Genomic DNA, 22,341 nt, shown 5'->3' on the forward strand with positions numbered 1-22,341 from the left:
ATCCTTGTGTTTGCGCCATTTGGGACAAAATAGTTGCATTAGACTCCTTTCTGATATTATAACTATGCTCCTTGAGTCTAAGTCCCAAACTCTTAGTGGTTACTCCAATATACTCTTTTTTAACGTCCAATTGCATATTTTCATAAGGAATTCTATAAACCCCTGCTTTCTCCTCAGACTTTATATTACAGTAGAGCCTCGATTATCCGACTCAATTGGGGACTGGGGTTGGTTGGATAATTGAAAAGTCGGATAACCGAAAAGTATGAAAAAATCCATTATTAGTGTAGTATATTATTATATCCCATGTAATTAGTATATTAGTATATCGCTATTAACCTACTTCGCGTTGAATTTTCATCGATGTTAAGCTTAACAAAAATTTTTTAAAATAATAATCGTCACTATTGTATCGTTAAAAATTAGAAAATTAAGCCTCGTTTAAATACTGGCTCTCTTTCATGGTCGAATGAGTGTTGTCAGCTAAAACACGTAAAAATAATATTAAAGTAGCCAAGACAAAGCCAAATATTGTAGCGCCACATCACTAACGGACATTTGAAATTTGCGGATTAGGACGGTCGGTTAACCGAGATGTCGGTTAATCGGGGGTCGGATAATCGAGGCTCTACTGTATCTTTATCATTTCTGGGGATTTTGTATAAATTAGGGGCCCTTTTTTATAAGCATTCTCGAACCTTTTCTGTCAGCAACCTCCTTCATAACACTATTTATACTTTCATTATAGGAAAATTTTACAACTCCAGTGGGAGCACTTTTAACCCCTTTGTGCCAGCTGGGAGGATAAAGTGTTATTTATATGTTTGGTGATTTACTGAATACTTTAAGATAGTAATAGAAATAATGTTAAAATATTATGCAAGGCTAAAGATTTGTCAAAAAGAAGAATTATTGAACATTTTTCTATTAAAAAAATTATGCAAATGTTATTAACCTAAATACGGGTATGAATATAGATGCATACTGGGACGAAATAATCCAGTATAAAGGAACAACAGTTGGTGAATGAATGTATCCACTGATGAGGCCGGTTAAAACTAGAGAAATGCATTTGGAATATTTGAAAACAGTTGAAATAAAGGTTTAGTATACGTTGTTATTTGGTTTGTTTGCATTGAAAAATTACCCGAAATCGGATGTAAAGTGTATAATATTACTCGTTAACAGTCTACAGATATTTTGCTTTTAGATTTAACATTTTAAAGAAGTTTAATACCGATCCCATTGCTTTTATTTTTTTGAATTTATATTTATAACATTATTATTATTATTATTTTTATTATTATTTTGGAGATTGCAGAACGTATTAAATTACTTAAAAAATAAAAAAATAATTATATCATTCAATTTCGAGATTTATTTTATATCATAAAAAGAATTATTTATATCCCGGGAAACAGTTCACTTTTTTCTCGAAATCCCGGGATAAGCAAAGGACCGGGAAATGAGAAATCCTATCCATGATCTAATTTTACAAATGAACTTTTAAAGAGCAGTCCGATCAAATTCGTTTCTTTAAGTAATGAAATAAAATGTTTTACAAAATATACAACACTGATTCAGATAATTCAGCCTGTGCTATATATACTGAGTATATCCAGTATATATGGATATATTGTTTTTCTAGATGTATTGAATAACATTCACTTGATTTTTTGAAATAGTAGCTTTTGATATGAATACTAATTATTTTAAAATAAACAATATTGTGCGAAGTCTAAGTTTTTGTTTCAATTAATTTGAATATATTTAATTGCAAAAATCAACGTAGACTATTTTTACTGTTTTAAAATGTTATAATAAATATTCAGGATTTATTTTATCTATTCCCAAATAAATTATCGTTTTCATAGTAATAACTTTTTATGTACTATTCAAGATTTTATAACGATGTTCTATTGTACATTAATAGTAAATTCTGAAATCATTACCGAATTTATTAAGTTTCATAAAATCAATTTACCAGTTAAAATTATTTTAAACACAGAACGGTGTTTTTCAAAGTGTTGTTCGCGGGCGCCAGGTACTGTACAGTACGTCAGATCTCAGAATAAAACAGAAGCAAAAATATCGTAGAATAAAAAATCATTTTCGTAATATTTACTATTATTAAAGTTAATTTAAAAATATAAAATATAAAATTAAAATTAAATTAAACATTTCTAAGCATTATTATATTAAGAAACAATATCTTTATGCTTTAAACCTGTGTGTAAAAAATAACAATAATTGACGAATTTGTTACAATATAATTCAAAGTTTTTCGTTGTTGCCGGCATTCACAAGGAGGTGAACTTTGAGAAACACTAAATGACTAATAAACATCTAAATGTCTAATACGGATAGACCTTTCTTTATAATAAACATTAATTGATTAATTAATTTAATTTATACTTTCAAATTTTATTGATTTTAATTGGTGGAATTTACAAAACTTTGTTTTTTATTAGGCTATCCTTTTTACTCTTCATAAAAAGAGGGTCTTTCTGTTAACATCAAGACGAGTTCGGTTAGGCCCACAATAGGGCGACCGGTTGGTGAGGGTTCGAAAAATTTTTGTGGTGTTTCGACCAGTCGATTTGATCCCCTTAGACTGGAACGCTGACACCTAAATCTCCTCCGCCATCCGGTCGACATTAAACTGTATTCCAAAGTATCTTTGATGCAGTTCTGTCCCTTAATTTTCTAGAAATTCATTTAAAATAATAAGTTCAAAATTGTAGACATGTTTAAATTAAACTCTGAAAATTATTAATGGATCTAGAATAATTGTTACAAAATTATTTTACGATATCAACATCTTACATATACATTTTCATACCTAGATGACAGAAAAGACATAAAAACCAAAATAACTTAAAATAATATTGACCAGGATAGTTTAATTAAGTGCACACGATTGTCGATTGATATGGGAGAGAGGAGACATATCCCGTCAACATTTTTCTATGAGCAAATTCTCCCGCTTTCGGCTTTTGTTATATACTATAATACAAAAATTAAAAGTAGAAACAAATGTGTCCTATTTTTTACAGTAGGCAACATCCACTCAAAACCCGACAATGAATATATATATCGACTCCGACATTAAGTAAGGTTCGTAGGAAGTTCATAGAAATAACCTTTTACAGTTATTAAAGTTTAAAAAATAAGTAGTTAATAGTAATTAATCTAATTTAATTGATCAATATAAATATTGGATTGAATTTAATAGATTTTTTTAGTTTTAATTTCGGTCTTTTAAAGCATTTTTTGCTCCAGCGAAAGGATATAAAAGTTACCAACTTCTTAATTAAAATTTGTCAAAATTATTCTAACTTTTCTTAATTCGTATGTTCACTATATTTTAAATATACAATTTTATACTTGATAAATAATATAAAGTGATATTGCTACTATTATAAGTTAATAAAAAGTGAATATGATAACATCGATAATAACGAGCAATTATTTATTGTGACATGGTCATAATGCCGGGCTGCAATTTTTAATAAACATTTTAAAGCATAATTATATTAAGAAACAATATCTTTATGCTTTAAACCTGTGTGTAAAAAATAACAATAATTGACGAATTTGTTACAATACAATTCAAAGTTTTTCGTTGTTGCCGGCATTCACAAGGAGGTGAACTTTGAGAAACACTAAATGACTAATAAACATCTAAATGTCTAATACGGATAGACCTTTCTTTATAATAAACATTAATTGATTAATTAATTTAATTTATACTTTCAAATTTTATTGATTTTAATTGGTGGAATTTACAAAACTTTGTTTTTTATTAGGCTATCCTTTTTACTCTTCATAAAAAGAGGGTCTTTCTGTTAACATCAAGACGNTTTTTTTTTTTTTTTTTTAAATTGCAGTCGAATAAAAATATTTTAAAAATTATTGTAAATTCACCTTATAAAGTACTTCTCTAGACATCAACGACATTTACGGAATTATTTCGAAATTATTATCTAGATGTTATTAAAATTATTACTGTTTCTATGAAAACATGATTATGTTAACAGTTTTTCTGATAATATCTCTGTGCGTGTCTAATGACTATTTCGATAATTACATAACGTGGAAACCCGAAGATTTTATGAGCTAAAAATATATTCTACACCACGTTCTGGAAAACCAAATTAAAATATTTGGGAACTCCCTCAGTAAACTTTAGAAAATTTCGATTTTCGAACTCATTACAGTATAATATAAGCAATATAAGTTAAGTTAGAAATATTTATTAAGTCTTACATTTCAATCTTTACTTAAAATAACTCTTTAATAAAATATACTTTATTAATATTCGTCTAAGTTAACCTTATCATCGAAAACGTGCATACGAATGATTTACACGTTAGGAATAAAAATAGTAGTGCTTAAACGTATGTGAAATAAGCTAATCAATAAAACTTAGACTATAAATGTAATAAGAATACTTTACCCAAAAGTATAATTTTTCCGATGATTTTTATTTCGTCAGTTATTAAAGTTTATTCTATTATAATAAACGAGAATATTTATACTGTATTTACACACACAATTGGAACAGTCAGTGTTTTTAAAATACACAGCCAATATTATTTTAGAATGCATTTAGTCTGCGTTTGTGTTGCTTAGTTACGAAAGACTGAGTAGACAGTAAATATTTATAGCTGACACAGTTTTTCTAGAGATTGGTACAGGTTTTTTTTTCTTATATTCAAATTTCAATCATTCCACGTCATTCGAGCTGTTGGTTAATTTAATGTAAATGAAAAAGGAATTCCACTTAACTTTTCGGGATCTCCGCTTGTATATTTGTACACAACGCACAGAAGAAACTTTGCACACGTCTACATTAAGCAAAATGAAATGTGCACCAATGTGACCTCAGCCAATGATTTGGCAACTGACATCATTGATGTAATCGCACTCAAGCTTCGTATTGTATCTACGTGTAGTTTACGTGTCGCTCGAGTATAGTGTCGTGACGTATTGCGATCGACCAGCTTTGGCATATAGCCTATATAAAGATAACGTTATTTTCTCGTTGTAAGTATGACACTAATGTCGTAAAGACTGTTATAGAAGCGTCACGTTTAGTAATTCAGCAAACTTAGGTGCCGTGATGTTTCAAATATTTCAAATATATTTTTGATTTAATGAACTTATATTTTTTCTCTTCAATTAAAACACACTTCTGTTAAAATATAACATGTTATTAGGAATTCTATTATTGACTATTTTTGTGCTGTTAGGAGTTAAGAAAATCCTTCATAATGTTGTAATTTTTTATATAAGCGACACATTGATTAACTAACTGTAAATAATCACACTTTAAGCTTTAAACCTGTGTGTAAAAAATAACAATAATTGACGAATTTGTTACAATATAATTCAAAGTTTTTCGTTGTTGCCGGCATTCACAAGGAGGTGAACTTTGAGAAACACTAAATGACTAATAAACATCTAAATGTCTAATACGGATAGACCTTTCTTTATAATAAACATTAATTGATTAATTAATTTAATTTATACTTTCAAATTTTATTGATTTTAATTGGTGGAATTTACAAAACTTTGTTTTTTATTAGGCTATCCTTTTTACTCTTCATAAAAAGAGGGTCTTTCTGTTAACATCAAGACGAGTTCGGTTAGGCCCACAATAGGGCGACCGGTTGGTGNATCTTTTTGTTGATTTAAACGACTGCTTATGTAAAATTTAAAATAACTTTTTAAGAATGTTATGTTAATAGATGATACTGAGTGTTTATTTTTTGTGCGGACAGAAAAGGATCCACTAATTCAAATAACGGCCAGCAAGAAAATACATTATATTTCAATGTATCACATCCGTTGATACGAGTACCTAGATAACCGGCATGACTCTATTTTAATTTATTTATTTTTTATTTTGAACATATTCTCGTGATGTAAAATAAAATATTTAAAAGATAGTTTTTACCTACGTAATATCGATGTGCGAGGGTCATTGGGAAAATTTGCGTTATGGAAGCGGTAAAGTTGGAGTTAGGTAATTAACTCCAACTTTACTATATGTTAATATATTGATATACAGTATACGGTGTGTGTGTATAAGTGTATATATAACATATATATAAACACTGAAATTACTCAATTTATAAATTAATCTATTAAATTATTTCTTTATTTACAGATAAGAAAACTTTAAATACTAATAAAATTTAAATAAAAAAAGCAATTACTGATTGTAACGATGTGACAATGCTGGGCGGCAATTTTTAACTTATTTAATTTAAAGTATTGATAATGCTCTTTACCCCAAATTAATACTAGTTTGTCCCCTTTACATCATACTGTTCCTGTCAGCAATACTTATACTTACTTACTTGCTTAAAATTGCTTAATTACTTGCTTAAAATACTTACTTAAAATTGGTAGATCCTTTGATGTGGGCTCCTTCCGGTTTAGGGCAGATCAGGCTGTATATAATAGAAAAGACGTTCTACATAGGGTTAAAAATGAGCTTTATATTATTTGGAATGATAGGTGGGTAGCTGAATATCGGGGGAGAGTGACGTTTCAGTTCTTCCCGTCAGTGCAGCAGCGACTGAGGGTCTCGTGGGTTATTCCGGATTTTTATGTGTCCCAGATACTTACTGGGTATGGGGATTTCCGTCAGAAGCTTTTTTCTTTCGGGTTGGTTACGGATAGCTGTTGTGAATGTGGGTTAGAGGACTCTCTGGACCATTTTCTTTTTGACTGCCCGCTGTTGGCGAACTTGCGAAGTCAAGTTGATTTACTAATTGATAATGGGAATTATATTAATTTAGTAAATAATAAGGCATTGTATGATAGGGTTTTTATGGTTTTAAAATCTATGTTAAAAATGAGGATGGAATGGCGTTTGCCGAAGTTTTGAGATTTATCTTTTATACATTTTATAGTTGTTTTATAGTTTAGATTCTTTTAATTCTACACTCTTTTGAGATTTTATCTAGTGATTTTAGGCGTTTTATTATTAGGTATTTATATTGATTATTGCGATTAAATTTAGTTTTGGAATTATTTTATAATTTATTGTCCAGTTGTTAAGGTGAGGTATAGGGGCTACAGTAATTATAGGATATTTAGATGTGTTTGTTTTAGGGAGGGTTCCACTGATAAACCTTTATAAGGTAAGCGCAGTGGGTGAGGGTGTTGGACTTTCTGGGACGATTGTCAGCAATAGTGATGCTGGTCATCTATCTAACTCCTTTCGGGGGAAAATATTTGAATTGAAATAACGTGATATATAGTTCCTATTTAAAATTTGTATATAGTTAAAAGAGACCGTCTGCCTCTAATCTTTCCATATCTGGTCTCGACTTTCATCTATCTAACTCCGTTTTCTACACTAAGGAACAGAGGAGAGTGAAAATTTATATTTATGCTGTGTTGGTTAGGAGAATAATATTTTTTCCTAATGTTAACTCTAAGAAATTGTGCCATTTACAGCCGAATATCAAGCTGTAATCTGCCAACTAATCAAATTTGGCGAAAAAACGAACTGCATATTTAAACTTGGCACCCTTGAAAACCACTTTAAACATATTTTGTGCTCGCCGGTAATCTCGTATTATGTAATTTTCCTATTCGAATGTCACCATACCGCTGGCCTCATAGAAAGAAGGGTCTGTTGCGGAAGGGGGTTGAAGTAATTCGACCAAAAGTAGTCGCTGATCTCTCGGAAGAGAGGATGGTCAACGACTACTCATTAATACTGTCTACTATTAATATTTGAAAACTAATCCGTGTTGAACGGGTTGTGATGGCCCCACATGTGATCGAAGTTGCTAGCCTAACGTCCGAAAGACTTTGTATGACTTGTTGAAATAAAAAAAAAAAATGTATAAATGCTAGAATAATTGCTTTTACGTAATAATAATTTTTTTTAAATTTTGGCAACAGATTGTATAAATTACGCGGAAAATATGTTCTCGTAAATATTGCGTTTAAAGAAAAATTATTGGGTTGCAAATTCAAAACATTGTAGACCTGTAAATTCGGACTGTCGTCACCTAATCTCGAGAAAGTAGTTAGATAGTCGAGACCAGATGAAAGTCGAGACCAGACGTAGACATCGTAAGAGAAAAAGACCAAATTACCTATATACTAACTTCCGATTTGTACCGCAAGTTACGTTATTTCAATACAAAAATTTTCTCTCTAACGGGGAAAAATTTAGAGGAACGTTCCCCCCGAACGGGGAGTTACATACATAAACGACATAACTCTATCGTTAACAAGAAAAGTATGATATATAGGGGCAAAACACTACTACACTCCACACAGGCCGGTGCTATCTGCTACTTGTCGCAGTAATGGCTCATCTATTACGCGCTATATCATTGTGGCAGTAATTTAGTGAATACAATATATATATATATTTAAAATTATATCTTTGCTTTGTAAAAATTATATTTAGTTTATTATTTTGTTAACGTTTCTGCAAATAGATTGACAAAAACGATAATAGATTGCGCAAAACACATGTAAATCAGCAAATGGAATATAGATATAAATAAATTGATTTACAGAAATGCAATCAATATTTTGGGGTGGGATTACGACATGATCTAAGTTATAAGTATTTGAACGTAACTACATAGTTTCATAGCAATTAGTCGAACGACCTAAGAGTGTATAACGAACAAACAAACAAACAAATAAACATCCTCATTTATATATATAGAAGATAAAATATGAGAATCTAATTCATGTACTACAAAAAATGGTATATTTGAAAAGGATCATTCTTTAATTTAAAATTTTTATACTATAACTTTCAGATTAAAAATTATTTAATTTAAGATTTATAATAAATAATTTCACAATATTAAATTTCAATAAATGATCCTCAAAATTATTATATATTTTATTTAGGCTAAATTAATGCTTAGTTTTTTCAAAGTAAAAGTTATATTTCATTATCAATATTTTAAAATTATAGCAAAGGTTATCAAGTTTAAAATAATAAACTTTTGCTTTATCTAATAAAATTTATATTAATCGTCAAGTCAATTTTCTAACTGTTTAAATATATTTATAATTGAATAAATTTTACTTGTGAACTTTAAAAAAAATCGTGTAATTTTTTAAGTATAAACTGACCAATAACTAAATATAATTTTATCTGCAAAGTAATTTATTTTATATCTGTAATGATTAATACTAAATATTATTTTTCATGGTATTAATAACATTTATGTAAATGAATTGAATGTTAATAGAATCTATTTTTATTACGATAAAACATATTAATTTGTACAGTAAATCTTGTTTTAAATAAAAACTTATTTTATAAAAAATAAAATTGTGTTTTGTGTATTAAAATTTGAGTAAGAAGTAAGAAATTGAAAATTTTTTAAAATTTCATAAGTAGTAATTATTTTAAATTACTACTTATGAAATTTTAAAAAATTTTTAATTTATTTTCATCAAATAATACATACAATAAATTTTGACTATATTAGTACTCCATAACTATCAAAGTAATAGCATTTTGTATTAATAAAGTGAACATCAATACAGTGATTTCCAGGTTAATTATTTGGATCTAAGTTTATAATAAATGAACAAAATTTGCTTCTATTTTTGTTAATTGATTCAATGCATGTAAACCACTAAATCTTATACAAGTATACTCATCACTGCATGTTTATCTCCAAAAAGAGGTTAAAGTATCCATTTCGTTCTAATGTTACAATATTTTTAATAATTCAAATATATTCCTTTTGATTTATCAATTTCTATTGTATTGTATTTCTAAATTCTACATATACAACAACCTTTACTGTATGATCTAAATTCTAAAGCTTCATTAAATTTCATTTCTATTGATAAATTATCATGTTGAATAATACTAACATGATTCCAGCTTGCATCATAATTTGGAGTTATATCAAAACAATACAATGATAATTCATTTTTATAATCTTTCATTGTAATATTAATGTCATGATTACTATTATATTGATTAATATCGATCAATAATTTACAATAGTTTTAATGTTAGATCATTTTGATCATAAGCTCCATGTGAATCTTTAAAAAATAGCCCTGTAGATAATAACATTTCTTGTTTCTGTTTTGAATGATATATAAATACAATAATATGGATAATGTGTAACAATGAAACTTGTTTATCATTTAAAAATACAATACTTTGAGAAAGTAATGTATTTAATATATAATTCATAGATGCAGCTTTATCGGCTTCTGATAAATTTGAACCATTCTCCTTTTTAATTAATTAATATTTAAAGTTGCAAATATATAAATGTATGCTCAATGTCAATATAATGCTCACCTGATCCAGAAATTAAAAACTTTATAACAGATTTATTAAATATATGAAATATTGATTTATTTAATAAATATGTTATAAAGTTTTTGTCTTCTGTCTTCTCTTCTTGATAATAGTTTTTGTCTGTTTATTTGATCACTTTCTCTTTCTTCTTAAACCTGATCCTTGTTGCAGTTTTTCTAAAAAAATGACTTCCAATTTCACTTCCTATTTCTCTTAATTTAGATTTAGCTGATTCTTCAAATGATTTTTCACATATTACATCTGATATAAAATCACTACCTGTTTTTAAAACATTTTCCCCTACATATTTTCTTGCTTTTGATAAAATAGGAGTTACATTACGAAAAAGATCACCCCAAAATCTATATTTTCTTTGAATGTTAGATCCCACAAAAATATTATTAGGAGCAATTCTTCCAACTTGATTACAATAATAATGTTTACAATCTAATAAATGTAACTATTTTTTGTAAAAAATTTTAAAACTTACTTATTACTGAGTTTATAATTGTACATTTATTTTTTTAGCAATATTTGCATTATATTACGTTTTACACACGGAACTATCGATTTAATAGAATATTTTTAAATATAAAAGAAAAAAAACCTGTATGTATATTTAAATTTTTAAAAAAGGTTTTTCAAATAGGTTTTTATATTACTTATTTGTAAATAGGTTTTATGATTGTATTATTATTATTTATAGAGATTGTTTAATCATATTACGGTTTACGCCAAGAAGGATAATTTCATATGATAAATACAAGTACCGTATGAATGTAACTCGGGAAAAAGAAGTGTGTAAAGTTCTTAAAGGTACTGGTAATAATGTTTCCATTGTGTTATTTGACATCTCTACTCATTTTAATTTTTAATTTGTATTTATAGAGATTGTTTAATCATATTAAGGTTTACGCCAAGAAGGATCATTTAATATGATAAATGCAAGTACCGTATGAATGTAACTCGGAAAAAAAAGTCTGTAAAGTTCTTAAAGGTACTAGTAATAATGTTTCCGTTGTGTTATTTGACATCTCTACACATTTTTTTTAAATCTGTATTTTTGTAAACTCAATATCTGTAATTATAATTCTGTAATTGTAATTCTAGAGTACTGAATATCTCTAATAATTCTGTAATTGTAATTGTAGAGCACTGAAGAGGAACTGAAAAATGAAATTAGTTCGAAATGCATATGAATTGAAAATACAATAAAGAGTTTCTGGACCTGACTTGCTGTAACATAGTCTACCGAGAGAAATATTTTCGGATTAAAGAGACAACCATTGACTGAACGAATATACAGCTACAATTAGTAAATTTTTTATTTTATTTATTTATTTTTTTAAACATTAATTTACTCACTAACTAAACTACCATAACCTAATCAGACGACTAAACCTAACAACCCTAATCTAATATAACCTAACTTATCGTAACCTAACCGGAAACCAAGCTGAGTCCCTAATCAAACTTACAACTAGGACTAACTTAAACTAATAGAATTTAGACTGAAAATAATACGGAAAATAATTAAAATACAAAGTTGGAAGGCAACTATATACCCACAGTTGATATAAAGCAATGGAAAGCTATTGCCATCCGTGCCCCCGGAGTGAGTGCTCTCAAGAGCCCCGCTACGGGATATGAATGCGAATAGATGATGAAACGGTACGCATGTGAATGAATTGGTACGGGTTGCAAAGCCAGTTGTACCCTTCAAGAATAGCAGCTCTCATTAAACTATCCCTAATGTGATTGTACGGTACCTATTGCAGCGAAAAACTAAGTGAAGCGGTGTTTGGTCCTCATGAATATCACATTGTCATTGTAGATTGTCTCCAAGATTAAATCTATGCAAGTATTGCTTAAAGTTGCCGTGTCCTGTAAGTAGGTGAGTGAAGGTGTAACTAGGGTAAAAGTGGCGAAGAATCGCAGTAGTGTCAACCTTGGGGATGAAAGTGTAGATGAGCCCACCAGTGGTGTCAAGGTCCCAGCTGTCTTGCCAGAGAATGAAGATTTGCTTCTTGACGTGATTGTTGATGTACGATGTAGGAATGTAACTGAAAGTACTAGTGACTCAACACTTTTCAGCTTGTTTGGCAAGACGGTCAGCGGTCTCGTTGCCGAGAACCCCTGCATGACCCGGTAACCATTAGGAATCTATTCTAATGTTGTTGTCTAAGTGTCTGAGAATGTGGTGTATGAAATGGACGAGTTTTAAGCGGTTATCAGACTTCGCAATCCTGTGTAAAGCTACCCTATCGTCAGAATAAATGCGATAATGTAAGTACTGTCTTTTGTCCTTCCTACGCCTAATGTGAATTAAGCTCATATAAATAACTAAAGTTTCCGCCTGTGCTATTGAGCAGCCTGTATCTAATGGAAGTAAGCGTTGTGAAGCTCTCGGCCTAAGTCGAAGTAAACTACAAAAGCAAAACTGGCACCCACTTTGTCACCCATCTTAGAACCGTCAGTGTAAATCCTAAACATGGGATGATCACCTGGATCTTCGAAGTAAACGTCAGGGGTAAGCCGATGGGAAGGGTGGTAATCGCAAGTCGAGAGAGTATTTTTGTCGATGCTGAATTTTTTCATATCATCTATCAAGGTCAAACTGGGGAGGAATCTTACCTACTGTAACCATTTTGTCGACATCCGAGTCGCTATAATCTCGTCAGGGTAAGGTGACGAGATTTTCCTGCCAAATAATGCGTTTAATTTCTAAGTCGATAGAAGTCAACCCTGACATTACCAAAAGTACACTAGTGAGTGCGGTCCTATAAGCCTTACATATGTGTGAGAGCTGCAATCCTTTGAACAGATAACAGATTTTTACGGTTATAGCCTTTGGCGGCCATGTGGTCCCAGACCTGTACGGCATAGACCTGGATCCCGAGTGATGGGTATGATTGTTATTTTGTATAGTAAAAAAACCTGCACTCCTGTCGTTCCTGTTATCGTAACACGTCGGCCAATTCACGCCTCCACGGGAAGCCTGGCACGACATTGCTGTGAAAGCGTGAACACATGATACAACAAAAATAAAAAAGTGAATTTTAATTTGGAATATAGTTTTGGAAAATTTACTAGTGTTTCTTTTTTCCTTTTACTTTGGGTGTGTTATGGCCTTTTGGCTCACCCTCTGGGCGTGCTCTGGTGCACACATAAAAGGAATTGAAGGAACTATTAAACTGAAGGACAAACGTAGTATGTATCACTTTTATATAAGGAGAATGTCTTGGAATGGGAAAAACCTTCATGTCCTTGAGTTTCGGGCTTTTTAAAGGTTCGTCATCGCCGAATTGGCCGATCTAGTTGGTCGTGATCACTGTCTTCCTTTTTTTCGATTAGCCCCAAGTTTGTGGCCAGCGGGCCACAAACTAGGGGCTAATCGAAATTGAATTCGAGGATCAGACACCCGTCAGAGATATTTATTGAATTGTCGCGATTTCGCCCGTAAATCGGACATTTTTGTATAAAACAATTTTCTCTTTTCAAACAAATTTTGGTTGAGGTTTCTGACCTGATCAGGACCACACACATTAAAGGAAAAATAAAGTAACGAACTGCTTGGATAACATTTGTATTAGATAAAAAATTTTTTTGTGTACGATAATATAGTGTTTGAACAGATGAATAGTTTTGCAATGGGGTCTTTTGTTGGACCTAAACTTGCCAAAATAATTATAAGTGATATAAATACAAAAATTTCTTAAGTAAGCAGTATTGTTTTTCTTTATAGATGTATACATGATTATTTAATAATATGCAGTGAATCTTTAATAGCACAACTTGAACAACAGAGCACTTGTTGTCTGCACGTCTTTAGACATTAACATCCAGTTTACGAATGGAGGTATTTATACCAGTGGCGTGCCGTGACATTTAATGATAGGGAAGCTGTGTTTCCGTAAGAAGCCGACTTCCAGGGCAATCAGTTACTTGAGCGTCAGTGATTATCTAGGGTCCGTCCATTCGTATCGTTTGTTCAATAAGCCAATAAAAACTGTAGACATCTCTAAATGCATTTTTAATATCACAATTACATACTGAATCGCTAGCGACGATATAAGGGCTAAAATTATAAATAAAATAATAAAAACTTACTTGGTGAAATAAAATGTGTGGTGGATGTACTGTACAGTACATACCCGGTACAAAATATTCTTCAATTACATTAATATACTTTTAAAGAAAATTATAATTAAATACAACTTTGTAAAGAAACGTACATAAAAATAACATAAAATCTTCTTTACTTTTTAAATCTTAAAACAAAACTTGGTCAAATAGCTCCCTACGAGTGACTAATGGATGGAATCAAAGATGGTCCTGGTAGGTGCATGCACACGGGCTGCCAAATCCCGAGGGTGTCGATACCGGTCAATGTCAAATGCCTCTTTTGTCGCATCACTATTATACCTCAAAGGACGCGACAGGGTTGTTGTATATTTTAAACGTTTCTCACCATAGTTGTAAAAATCTAAATATGTTAGGGTTTATTTATGTCCCCAATTCCCTAATCGTTTAATTATTTTACTACTTCTTAAGTAGAAATAAGTCGAAATCGGTTACTTTGTACTCAAATATTTGTGGTCTCGGGGAAAAAGTGGAAAGACAAATTTTTATGACAACGGATACATAAATCGTAAATTTAAGGAAAATAAATTATAGAGCTTTTTCTGTACCTCGTGTGTCTCTCTCATTCATTAAATTTAGTTGTAAATGATGCTGTCAAAGTAACAGTGAATTTTTTAACATTATACAAGAATTGTACACGTTTTTTTCTACGTCCCCTTAATGATGAGATATACGAAATCGCAATATCACTAGTTTAACATTGAAATCCGTGAGTAATATAAAACCGGAGAGCGAAATAAAAATATTAAATATTTTAATGGATTTTTTAAACTCCTGTCAACTATACAGAACTATCGTAAAAACATAGGCCTACCAGTAAATTCTTATCGGTTGGGTTAAGTTATAAATCTAATCGTGATTCGCGTAATCGGCAAAATATCTAGCGGACGAGCTGCTAACAGCCGAGAACCGGTCCCAGATAGACTTGGAAGCGTTATATGTGTAGCATCAACCCAAGGTCGTAGGCTTTCACCGGTTAAACCGGGCGAGGTTGGTGCTTTGTAAAGCGCATGCGCGAATCTGGCTTTTTGGAATCTGACAATACAGAGATTCCACTCCACCACTAATATTCGAATATACAATAGCAATCTTATCTTTTTTTCACGTGTAGTATAGAAATTTGTAATAAGATACATAATGCGGTTATAATAAAATACTGTGCAATTATTTTCATATAATTAAAATTAATATGTATTTATTTTTTAGAAAATACAAGGAAAGCGGCGCGTCCACCGCTTCCAATGATGGCCCACGCCACTGATTTATACTGATGTATATATCAAACCAACTTATGCTCCTCTATGCAACCCATCATAGTCTAATGACCCTTACATGTATAAACTTTCTGCATTCAGAGCACTGGTTAGAAAAGCCTTTTTTATATTGTTCCAATATACAGGACCGGTTGAGAGAAATGAATAGAATTAAAGAAATTGCTACAACTTTAGGATACAGAACATTCTCTATAGATGGACTCGTCAGGCGTTATGAAAAGAATAAAGATAAGTCTCCAAAAAAATTGATAGAATTAATAAATTCACATAAAACAAACGGTTATGAGGCACCCATAAATGAGCTAGCAACTTACAAAAAGTCGAAGATAGTTTACAAAAGAACTCTTAACATTTACAACTTACCGAGAAATGATAAAGACAAACTAATGAAAGAAGAACAGGCTGGAGTACACAAAATACCTTATGAAAACCAACAGCTAGGGGTTTAAATGGATTACGGTGGAGTTACAAAAAGAAACCTCATGGTGCAACTCAAGGAACACAAGCACAATATAGAAAAAGGCCATAGTAATATAGTTTTAGCGGCAATATCACGGGTGGAAGGCTCTGTCATAAAGTGGGATGAAGCGAAAATCATTAAAAAGGTACATTCTTCAACCATCGCTATGGATATGGAAAAAATAGAGATTTACAAGAGCAAGATCAAAGAGCAGTGCCTGGTTGCGAGAGATGCAAACGCATTACCCTCAGCCTGGAAATACATTATTGAAGGACGGTTTGGACATAAAAAACCCTGAATTATGGGCTTCCCTTATATATTTGTCTTATTCACATGTTTATTTGTATTTTGTTAACCTTATATATTTTTAAAGTTTATTTTTATTTATTGTTAACCTTATATTTTTTATAAGTTATTTAGTTAACTCATTTACATTTAAATTTGTGTTTAGAATTCTACAAAGGTTAAAATTTAAATGGAACAATTTCTAAAAACGATTTTAAGAAACCTGATGATGGCCTATAAAAGTAGGCTGAAAACGTTAGTAATTAAAAATTTTTTCTCGGCAAATGCATATGTGGTAGTAACTATGTAATTCATTCTCTGCTGAGCACGTCCGAACTGTATCTAATAGCACAATCGAAATTTGAACTACAGTATAGTACCACTTTCCTTCGTTCTTATTTTCCTTAGATAAAATAATTAAAATCATAGACTTCAACTGAAACAGGCTTAACTACAGTATAATACCTTCTGCTTGGATATATTTTTAGCCACATACTATATATTGGTGAAAAACCAGAAGACCGTTAAAATATAACGTATTTATACATACAAATAGAGAAAACACAAGAATAAATTATCGATGTTTAGAGATTTAATAGTACCCCTTTGTGCTCTCAGAGCGGGAAGAGGCCTTCAAAAGAAAAGAAAAAAAACCCATCCTTTCGATTCTCAAGAACCAGAAAGTTCTGAATCAGTAAAATTATTTTTCTTGAGAATTAAAATCCATCTTTTTAAATTTTTCAGATTGAGTTTTTTTTAAATTGATTATTTATAAAACTTGGACTAATTAGAAAAAAATATGATGTAGAAGAAGCTATGCCAACTAGGACTAAGATTCTTGATATTTACCTTTATTTAATTTTTAAATATATTAAAAGTAATTTTTATTTGTTTCTGAATTTACTAAACATTTTTATTAAAATAACTTTTTAATACACTTAAACAGTCTATTGATTTATCTGACCAACAGGTCCTTTCTTTGACACAGAAATTCTAAAAATAGACAAGTTCTTTTGTTTTATGTTGGTGTTGATTTTGTGCAAAACAGGGCATTTTTATGTAAGGTTTTATATATATTTATCAATATTTTTTGAGATAATGAAATGAAACTATTCTCAGTCATTATGATTGATGCCAAGCTTAGTAGAATCAATTCTTCCAATTTCTGAGACAAAAGTCATACTTATGATCTTTCCTCTTATCATTGTATGTTGAAGTGGGTAGAACAGTATTATTTAAATTTTTATTTTTATACAATTTATTCATCATTCTCTTCTTGTATTTGTTATATTGTTTTTTGTTTTCATTATTGACAGTTGGAAAATAAAAATATCAGTTAACTCTGAGAAATGTTGAAGATATACTGCGTCTTGCAACATCAAATATTAAGCCAAGATTTAACTCATTAATCAAATTCAGTCATCTCATTAATATCCAAATTTTATTTTGTACTAATTAATGGTAATAAAATTATAAGTATAATAAAAAAAAGAGATTTAATAGTTGCTGTAAACATTTGCGTAATATGAAAATAATCTATATTACTAATTTGTAAGTATAACAGGTGTTTTACAAATGATGTTTGTATTAAACAATACTTCTCCCGAGCTTATTGGTAAATTGTATCTACTTCATTGCATCTAAATGGTTTAAAGTATCTTAAAATGTAATTTATTTTGTATTATTTTACGGTATTTAAAAAAATCCGATGTTAATTTTGAAAAAAATTCTTTTAGTATTGAATTATCAAGTATCAATAATTGCCGTAAACACTTTTAATGGATTTATGCTGTCATTAAACATAACACTTTACAAAAATAACTTTAAATTCTTCACCAAATAATTCTTTACAAAAACAAGTAAAGATCAGAAATTTATCCTCACTGCGTGACGGAAAAATTATATTTATAACATTAAAATCACGTATATAATACATTTGCACTAATCATAATGTTTTATATATAAGTACATATAACCTGTTTATTTTACCTGTCCTAACAAACTGAAATTTAATCTACTTTCATTAATCGAGAGTAAGTAAACTAAACTTATTATTTCCATTCCGTTATCGAATATCAATTGTTTAAAGTTTAAAACGGATACAACTGTTGCATAATGGTGTAGGCTTGTACTGCGTTGAAGAATTATATGCCAGTGTAATTTTTTAAAAAATCTTTTGAATTATTTAAAGTAAATGGACAAAATTTTACATAATTATTTACATGAAATATCACACAAATTGATTAAAATAATTTTTGTGTCGGTTTTTGTAATGTAAATGTATTAAATTAAATTTAAAATATATGCTCACCACCTCAAATCAGTAGTGGCTTGCCCCTGTACTGTACTGTACATCATAGTTTTCCTTTAACAATAGAGTCGTGCTTGTCATCTACCTAACACCTTTCAGAGGAAAATTTTTGAATTGAAATAACGTGACTTCCGGTTTGCATCTATTTAATTCCGTTCTCTAGATTAGGGAAAGAGAAACAGACTACTGTAAATAGCTACAAGTGGTGTATGCTAAAAATGCTTATGTATTTTACATTTATATATACATTTATAAGGTATATATATTTACGTTAATACGCCTTGTCCGTACAGAGGATGATTATAAACTTACCCTATTCAGACCTCTGTAATCAGTTTCAGTTCAGTTCAGTTATTTTATTAAAGCACATATGCGTACATAACCAGCACCGCTAGGCATAGCAGGAGATAGGATACATGAATACAAGTTACAGGAGAGCAATATATGTATATAATTATACACTTACAAAATAAAATAAGAGATAACATGGTAGCAGAGTATAACATTAAATCGTAAGTCCTACAATAATGTACAGTAGATACATGCATATTGTGCTGATAACGCTGTAAATAAATATACAACGAAAGACAAACACAGTTTAAATATACAATACACAATAAGAGGTAGATATTTTACAAAACAAATTACAGGTGATCAATATATGTATATAATTAAGAACACATGCAGAATAAAGTAAAGATGAAAGTAGTAGCAGAGTAGAAGGATAAAACAGTAAGTTTTAAAATATATACGCGCATATAATTAAGTTAACATAATATGTGGATAAACATTGGGAAAACAAAGAAAAGGTTAGATGTAGAGTACATTATAAAAGGAATTATACAGTATTTAAATGTTGATATACAGCAGCGGAGACGATGCAGACAGCTAGTTGAGAGTTGATGTGCCAGTGGGTACATTAGTCTTGATGTTATACTGGTCGATTAGGGTTATAAATTGGTTGTAAGTGTCCTTGTTGTTGATCAAGTCGTTAAGGAACTCATGATTATTTTGTGGCCAATGGCCAGGCCGACTGCTGATGAGTAATTGTAGTTGTGTCCTCTCAAAGTCCAGCATTGCACAGTGAAGAATGTAGTGGAGGCTGCCGTCCTGAGTGTTGCATGTTGTGCAAAGGCCACTGTTGCGTGGATCCACAAATCGGCTGATGTAGGAGTGAAAGCGGCCGTGGTTAGTCAGAAACTGGGTGAGCTTGAAGTTAGGGGTGATCCATTTATAGTTGAAGATTGCAGAGATGTCCGGGAAGAACTGGTAAGTGATGTTTTGGTTGTTGTCCCAATTATTTTGCCAGGTGATGAGTAGATCGTTCCAAAGGAGCTTTTTGATAGCGGTCAGGCTGAGCTTATTGTAGATAATAGGGAGAGTTTGATCTGTGGCAGCAGATTTAGCCAGGGCGTCAGCACGTTCATTACCGATGATGCCCTGGTGGGCATGGACCCAGTTGATGCTGAAGGAGTTGCTACAGTTTTTGACAGCTTCGTGGATGACATATGCAATAGGGTGAAGGTTTCTGTGACTTATGAGGGAGATGGCGGAGTTGCTGTCAGAGTGTAGTGCAATGTTGGTGTTGTGGAAGTTCACGGAGCACCAATCGATGGCTGTCTTGATGGCAAGCAGCTCAGATTGGAAAACAGAGCAGCTGCCGTGTAACCGGTTCCTTTGGTTAAAGATCTCCGTTCCATTCTGGAAAACAACAAAGCTGCAGCCCACCTGGTTGTCGATTTTTGATCCGTCAGTGTAGATGTCAATGGAAGGAGGAGAGTGAAAGTTATGGATGAAATTGGGAGGTTCATTAGGATAAGGTGAGTTGCTGTAGTTGATCGGGCATTCGAGCATGTCTGCCTGAATAGTAGTAGAGCTGGTGGTGATGTTATTGCCCCATTTGATGTTCCAGACTTCGCTGTAAAGTTTTATTATCTGGTCTATTGGTGGCTTTTTACAAATCACTTGTAGGCTGGAGTTGGGAGCAGTACGGTAAGCTTTAGCGATGCGTAGTAATGCTGTCCTCTGGGCAGAGATCAGCTTCCGACGTGGATGGGATTTCACGGCGGCATTGCCCCAAGTGCCACAGCCATAGGTCACGATGGGAACAAAGATAGTGTCATATATTACACTCATGGCTTCGGAGTTAAGGCCCCAGTTGTTTTTGGCCACTCTAGCAAAGGAGTGGAAGATGAGGCCAACACGGTCGCAGATGTATTTTATATGCTGCTCCCAAGAAAGGTGGAAGTCAAGAACAACGCCCAGGTACTTCAAAGTCTTCTGTATTTTAATGGAATGTCCATTCATTTTAATGGTAGGAACTCTTTTATATAAGTTGGGTTTACGAGGACTGTTGAAAACGATTCCCCTGGTCTTCTGGGGGTTGAAATGCAGTTTGTGGAGGATACCCCAGCGATGTATGTTCTGGAGAATGTTACTGGCTTTATTTTCCAGGTCAGCCCTGGATGTACCACCAACAAGAACCATGACGTCATCTGCATAAGCAGTTAAGGAATCCTGGCCGAAATTGGAATTAAGGAAATTGTTGAATGCAATGTTCCATAAGAGGGGGCCACAGACGGAACCCTGTGGGCATCCCCGGACGACATTCTTATAGTGTGATAGGTTGCCAATTTGGAGCACAGCTTTCCTGTCTTTAAGGTAGTTACGAATTAGATTAAAAAGGTTGGTGGGGCAGGCAGTGTCACTGAGTCTCTTGAGGATCAGAGGCCACCAAACGCTGTCAAAGGCCTTTTCGATATCGAGGCTTATGCCAAGGACGTATTTATACTGAGTAAGAAGGCGGTGGACGTTGTCGGTGACAGCGTTAATTGCGTCACTGGAGGATTTCTGGTGTCTAAAGCCATATTGCGAAGCTTGAAGATGTTGGGTAGTCTCTACATGCCATGTTAACCTGGTGGTAATTAGCTTCTCCAAGACTTTACCGAGGATGGGAAGGAGTGAAATCGGTCTGCAGGTGGACGAGCCGGGTTTAGGAATTGGAACCAGTTTAGCAACCTTCCAGGCCTCCGGGAAAATGCCATGCTGCAAACAGGTGTTGTAAATGTGCAGCAGATGGTTAGGACACAGTTCCCATATCCTTTTGGCAAGCTTCGCAGGAATGCCGTCAATACCAGGAGCTTTGGTTGTAGGAAGTTCTTTGAATATCTTGTCAACCTCATGGTGGGCAAAAAGAGGGATGTTTGGATTGTTTATGTTGTTGTATTTGTTGTTCCTGATATAATGGTGCCATGATTCGTCGTCAGCAGGGTTATCGTCAAGGCAAAAGGTGTCCATTTGGTGTTTGAGGGCGTCTTGTATATTTTCATTAGTAGTGGTTTCGAGGAGGTGACTTCTTTTCAATTTGCCAGTGCACAGCTTTGAGATATAGCCCCATGGATTGATGGAGGCCTTGGTGCAGTAGTTCCTCCAAGAGGAGAGTTTGGCTCTCTTAATTTCTTGTTTGTATATTTTTTGGTAATCAATGTAATTTTCTTTGAGTTGACTGCGCTGCGGCTCGCTCCTGCATCGTTGAAAA

At 32.0% G+C, this 22,341-nt stretch overlaps 2 protein-coding genes across 4 annotated transcripts in view; one reads left to right on the forward strand and one right to left on the reverse strand.

Annotated features, from left to right (window-relative positions):
- Positions 1–7,442, reverse strand: part of LOC111623231 — a 39,330-nt gene extending 31,888 nt beyond the window's left edge. Inside the window, exon 1 of the mRNA XM_023365727.1 lies at positions 6,408–7,442. The gene's annotated coding sequence lies outside the window, so the exon portion shown is untranslated. The remainder of the gene's footprint in view (positions 1–6,407) is intronic.
- Positions 7,443–11,130: 3,688 nt separating this feature from the next.
- LOC111623213 (solute carrier family 22 member 5-like) overlaps positions 11,131–22,341 on the forward strand; it is a 31,942-nt gene continuing 20,731 nt past the window's right edge. The window contains exons 1-2 of one of the 3 annotated variants that reach the window (XM_023365711.1): positions 11,131–11,146; positions 11,482–11,645. The gene's annotated coding sequence lies outside the window, so the exon portion shown is untranslated. Of the gene's footprint in view, positions 11,147–11,238; positions 11,646–22,341 lie in introns of those variants that run through there. The other 2 variants (XM_023365712.1, XM_023365713.1) reach the window with 2 other exon arrangements.

This window comes from Centruroides sculpturatus, unplaced genomic scaffold (genome assembly GCF_000671375.1).
Source record: "Centruroides sculpturatus isolate CEXI.00-Female unplaced genomic scaffold, Cexi_2.0 scaffold8, whole genome shotgun sequence".
NCBI classification, from domain to species: Eukaryota; Metazoa; Arthropoda; class Arachnida; order Scorpiones; family Buthidae; genus Centruroides; species Centruroides sculpturatus.